This window comes from Crinia signifera, chromosome 3 (assembly GCF_055691185.1).
Source record: "Crinia signifera chromosome 3, ASM5569118v1, whole genome shotgun sequence".
NCBI classification, from domain to species: Eukaryota; Metazoa; Chordata; class Amphibia; order Anura; family Myobatrachidae; genus Crinia; species Crinia signifera.
In genome coordinates this window covers 193578323-193584970 of record NC_139219.1, presented here as the reverse complement: position 1 = coordinate 193584970, position 6648 = coordinate 193578323, and positions in this window count along the sequence as shown.

The following is a 6648-nucleotide window of genomic DNA, read 5'->3' as shown; positions in this document are numbered from 1 at the left end:
CATCCAGCTCCTCCTAGCTGCCCTATCAGGATGGTGCACTGGGGTGTAACAGGATCCACATGCTTTTGGCGGGCTGCGGATATGGCAAGTGGGGGAAGCAGTGCTGCAGACGGCAGCACACCGAGCAGACCTGCTGGTGACTGTGCTCTAGGTGAGTACAACCCAGCCCAGCTGCTCTGCTCCAGGGCTGCCTTCTCCTCTCTCTGCATCCTACACAACTCTCACCAACACATATAGAGGGACTTTTCTTTAAAAAATTTTTTATAAAACAATATACACAAATGAAGAAAGAAAGAAAAATAACAATAGCACCAGCTAGGAACTGCCGAAAAGGATACATATAAATAATGACTTGGATAATTAACACAATGATGATACATTAGGGTACTAGCAAGAGGGCAGGACAGTTAATGTTAAAATATTAATGCAGAAAATTAAAGACTCTGCCTGTAAACAACCATTTCATACATTTAGAGTGGTTATATGTGGTATATACAAAAAGCACATATCCCTGCTTCCTATATCTATCCCATTGTCTCATTTATCATTTAACTGCACAGTTGCCATATTTCCGAAGGGCTGGAGCATTCGGTGCCAGCCCCCCCTGTCGTCCTATTCAACACCGCAGGGGCTCGCTGCAAATTTTTAACCACTGGGAGCTGGAGGAATGCGGCAGGCAGAGAGATGGAAGTCTCCCTGCCTGTGCCGGAATGTGTGTGTGTGGGGGGGGGGGGGGGGGGGGGGGGGGGGAGGGCTGCTGGGGACATGTAATGAGTGACTCCCCGCCCCCTGCTGGCTTATGTGTAAAAAAAAAATTTTATTCAATTTATATTTATGTGATGTAAGCACATTAATAAAAATAGCATGCCCCTTCACATAATTAAAAAAACAAAAACTTTATTTTAAAAGTTCACATTCTAGTTCACCATAAAAGATGGCGATTGCTACATGGTGAAGCACGGCAAACATAACCTTGAAATTAAGTTGCCATCTGATCATTGAATACACTCACAGCGAATCATGGCGAATGACAGTGAAAAACCCATTGAAAAACCACAGCAAATTGCGGCGACTATCAGATGGCGAATTGTCTGTCATTCACTGTTCGCCGTTGGTTAATAGTGCACCTTGAATAGGGCGAATCACTTTTTCAGTAAAAAGATTCCCCGAGCACACATTGGCCCTACATTGGCCCTAGCACACATTGGCCATAGAACATGGCAAATCAGCATAATTGAATACTGCCCATTGTGTTATGCTACATCTTTAACCACAACGGCCCTAAACAATTTAGGATTGGCAGCATGTATTTCATAGATGGCGTTAGAGAAATATCAAATTGAATTTTCTTATTGTCCAACTAACATATTGTTTGTTACAAGGACATGATAAAACATAAATAACTATCTGTTTCAACAAGGTCAGGGCCTTGGCCTGCATTTGTTAAGGATGTATTTCAAGGATGTTATCACAAGAATGCAGTCCTTTCTTCATAGGTAAAAACCATCTTCACATTTATATATCTGAGTTTTCCATCTTTCTCTGGCTACACTTTTCACACCCCAAGAAATTTGCAACTTTAACTGTCTGTGCTCTCTTCTGGTTCACTCGCAAAGGCAAATTCCTTCTCCAATGGACAAAACCATGTGCACTGCAGGGGGGGGGGGGGGGGGCAGATGTAACATGTACAGAGAGAGTTAGATTTGGGTGAGTTATTTTGTTTCTGTGCAGGGAAAATTTGCCTTTGCGAGTAAACCAGAATCAGGGCCGGCGCTACCCACTCAGCAGCTCCCATGCTGAAAAGGCGCTGTCTCCCTCCCTGCTCAGCTAAAGCTGCCTCAGCCCTCACTGTCACTGCCTCCTGCAAGCCGCCCGCAGCACCTGTCTGACAGCGGGCCGCAGTATGGAGAGGTTGAGCAGCTCCCTGCACCGCGCACACACTGTCCTCCTCCTGCGACCTGCCCCCTCTTCCTTACGGACACTTGCGCTGAGGCATGTAGCGCTGTCTGTGAATGCCTAGATGACATGTCATGTCTGGATCCACCCCATACCCATTGCTCCCTGCGCCTGTTAGCTGTCATTCAAATGACGAACAGGCTGCAGCGCCGCCTCCCCTTCGTTCCCTCTTCTCAGTGTGCTGTACCAGTGCCACTGCCAGTTCTCAACACTCCGCCCCCTCTATCTCCTCCCCTCTTCCATCTCCTCCTTCTCTCCCCTCCTTTCCCCCTCAGTCACATGCGATTCTCGCAGTGTGTATGGGCACCTTTAGTGCCTGCAACATTTTGCGGACACAGCACTGAGATGGTGTATGCATACATGTACATGCACCCGAGATCCTCCATAGGATCGCATTTTGCATACACTCCCACAATCGGGCTGCAGCTTGTTGCAATGGCAATGTGAAAGGGCGCAAAATGTATGGTATGCAGGAGGGCACCGGACACCCTAGCACCGGCCCTGACCAGAATAAGGCCCTTGTCTGTAGTGCAGAACCCCCCTTGTCAATTAGTTAGCTGAACATCCTGATGAACACATCTCTATGTCAGCTTATATAGGAGCTAATTCTGTAAGATTCGCTGATTAGCAAAAATCACTATTAGGTAACTAATCTAATGGATTCGGTATGGAATCCCGGCGGTCGGAATCCCGGCGGTCAAAATCCTAATGCCGGACTCCCAATCGACGAACTCCCGACAAGGGGGGGACGTGGATTGCCCCCCCTCCCTTGCGGGCTCTCTGCGCTTGCCACGCAGCCGGCCTGGTGCCTCGCTACGCTCGGCACGCTAATTTATTCTCCCTCTATGGGTGTCGCTGAGAGGAGAGAAAGTTTCAGGATTTCGGCGGTCGGGATTCCGGCATCTGGATTTTGACTGCTGGGAAATTGACCGCATCCCAATCTAATCAGCAAATGCGCGCACATGGTAGCCCACATGTGCAAGCCCTGAAACTGTGGAGGCAGTGATGCAGCATTGTGGGCATCAATGTGGCATTCCATGAGCACAATCAAGACAACGCATCACAGGGAGCACTGTGCTGGATCCCCACACACACACATGCTAGTGTAAGGAGTTGTAGTGTCTCCTGCATAGGCAAGTCTGCGGTGTGTGTGTAAATTTCACCATAGAGAGGATCTGGCAGCTTACCATGATGAGTTCACCATGTCTGAAATACTGTATTACATATAAAGCACTTTGTGGGAAACAATGTATTTTTCTCTTATAAATTGCAATTTGTTTGGGGGCCGACTATAACTGTTTACCAGTGGTGTAGCTAGGTGCCATGGTGCCCGGAGCAAGGGAATGTTTCGCCACCCCTACCCCTGATTTGTAGTAGGCGGGGCTCTTCTGCGGCAAAAGGGGGCACGGCCTAACATTATACTACACACCGTAATGCCCATTGCACATTTTAGCAAACTTTGTAATACCTATTACACATAAAGTCACATGCCCTAATGCCAATTACACATAAGGCCACACCTGATGCCCATTACGTACTATATAACAAGCTGTAATGCCCAATACACATCTGTGAGTGTGGGACGGAGCTGCCAGGAGGGGGAGGCTGGAGCAGAGCGGCAACATAGTAAGAGAAGCCAGAGAGGAGCCACAGTCTGCCTCCGGCTTTCACAGATCAGAGCATGATGCCAGCTACCCCCCCCCCCCCCGCAGAGCAAAGAGAGGGCGGGCAAGTGAGTGGGGGAGCGGGCTTTGGCGCCTTTTGATGTCTCGGCGCCCGGAGCTCGTGCTCCGCCGACTCCGCCCTCCCTACGCCCCTGTTACATGTTAATTATAAATCCTACATGGGCTGGTGACAATTGCTCTAAAATAAAATATTTTCTAGTTCGAGTACAGAAATTCTGCTTTTGCCCCAGATTGGAATACCTTTATGAAAAATGTAAATCGCATTTTGAATGTGTGTAAAATATTCAGGTAACAACCATATTTTTATTTAGATTTTGATAAATGGGCCTCTTAGTGCTTTAGTTTACCCCTGACATCATTTTGCTAATTAAGCAGCCAATTAATATTCTTTCAATTAATAATATATTTAAGTAGTGTAGATTTTTGTGACAAATATGTTTTAAATTAAACACCAAAAGAACAATAAACTTTCATCCATTTGTATACACTCCCAAGACAGGCAGAAACAAGCACTGTAGAAACACATTAAGCTTTGTTATTAAAACTCCATATGGTCTTTCTCTGGCTGCAAGTCTGGGTAAATTCATTGTAAGGAAATAAGTGTGCTTGTTGTATCATGTCATGAGTGCTAATTACAGCCAAAAAATTAAGTAGCTGACAAAACTTCCTTAACCCAAAATTAATGGTTCCATTTTTTTTTTAGTCGGGATCCGTGCATGCACCATTTGACAGATTATTTATTTCACATTTATTGCCATGGAACACAGTAAGATAAGATATACAAAAACAAGTTTTTATCAATAATGCAAAAATGTAACATTACAAATAACTTTACACAAACAAATTTGAATATCAAAAGAACTGTCCCTTGATATAGTAAATAATTTTTTCTCTGTATTTTGTTATTTTTGTTTCTTTACCTTTCTCCTTAAGGTGCATACACACTGGGCGATTTTGCCCAGCGTGTGTGGCCAACCATGATGGGGAAAATCGCTGGGCTGAAAAACGCTCAGTGCATATACAGTGAGCATTTTTTGCCCGTTTTAACAATTTTATGGAAAGCCATCCACTCTGTCGCTCATCTGCTTGCACAGGAGTGTGCATTAATGCCCACCGTTCTTCGCTGACCTGTACAAACTGGGCGTCTTTCAAGGTGTGGCCTCTAACGTGTGGGCTGGGTGTAGCCTCTAACGTGTTTCGCCCTCTCACAAAAGCCCTTTGTGAGGCTACACCCAGCCATTTGGTTCCTCATTTACATCAGCCCGAGATTGTTGGACTACTGCCTACAGACTACAACCAGTTATCCTATATGGCTCCCCGTTATCCTGAGCTGCTCCAGACTCAGCCTGCAGTCTTTTCTTTTGGAGAACGCTGGGAGGACGAGGAGATACGGCATACGTGTGTGAGAGACACGCAGCCATAGAGTTTGGCCACCAGTTACTGGCAGCAAGAGTGAGAGCAACGCTAGCCGCATCAAACAACTACGGTCCGCCCCGGTAATCTCCTCTCAGCGGGACACTCCATTGACCATCATCAGTTACGATCACCTTTAAAGGACCAGCATGGGTGAGAGAAGTGCTATTTGCACACCAACATACACAACACTCAGTGTTAAACGGATTGTCCTCTGGTGAGACACTTATAATTTATATAGATTCCCCACTGTGAGTGCCATAGCCCTACATCACTGTGGGTACAAGCCGGCAATTACATCATCCACATGAGGAGCAGTTAACTGTGTGGCATATTCCCGTTATTAGATCCAACATCCTGGACTGAGATTAGAAGTAACCAGGGCCGGCGCTACCCACTCAGCAGCTCCTGCAAAGCAGGGAGGCGCCATGCTGAAAAGGCGCTGTCTCCCTCCCTGCTCTGCTAAAGCTGCCTCAGACCTCACTGTCACTGCCTCCTGCACGCTGCCCACAGTGCCTGTCTGACAGCGGGCGGGCGGCAGTATAAAGAGCTGCTCCCTGCACTGCGAGTGCACACAGCCTGCACGCCGCCTGCAGTGCCTGTCTGACAGCAGGTGGCAGTTTGGACACGGACACTTGCGCTGAGGCATGTAACGCTGTCTGTGAATGGTTGGATGACATATCATGTCCGGATCCACCCCCTACCCATTGCTCCCTGCGCCTGTCAGCTGTCAATCAAATGACGAACAGGCAGCAGCGCCGACTCCCCTTCCTTCCCTCTTCTCAGTGTGCTGTGCCTGTGCCACTGCCAGTCCTCAACACTCCACCCCCTCTATCTCATCGCCTCTTCTTCCATCTCTCCCCTCCTTTCCCCCTCAGTCACGAGAGGGGTGGTCATACACGCTGCAATTGCTTTGTGCGATGCGGTGTGCACTGCAGTCGGGCATCGCATCGCACAGTACAAAAAGTATGTGCTGCACATACTTTTTGTACTGCTTTCGGATCGCATTGCACACACATTGCATGCATGCCGTGTGATGCGATCTAGCCCATAACGTATGCGATTCTCGCAGCATGTATGGACACCTTTAGTGCCTGCAACATTTTGCGGACACAGCACTGAGATGGTGTATGCATACATGTACATGCACCCGAGATCCTCCATAGGATCGCATATTGCATAGGCTCCCACAATCGGGCTGCAGCTTGTTGCAATGGCAATGTGAAAGGGTGCAAATTTTATGGTTTGCAGGAGGGCGCCGGACACCCTAGCACCGGCCCTGGAAGTAACTTTGCTGTTTAAAAAAGTTCATTATATTTTTTATATTCTTGAGCTGCATATGAATGTAATATATTTTAATTAATTGCTGTAGGTTGCTGCCTCTTTTTTTTTTTTTTTTTTTTTTTTTCATTTTTTAAACAGTAATACAATGTATAGTATTTAATACATATATATATATATTTATATATATATATATATATATATATATATATATATATATATAATTACTTTCTGGTGTGCGGCACTCGGAAATAAAGTAATGAATGCAGGGTATCAGCAACGTTTCAGTTTAATTAAAAACTGTTTTCAAGTG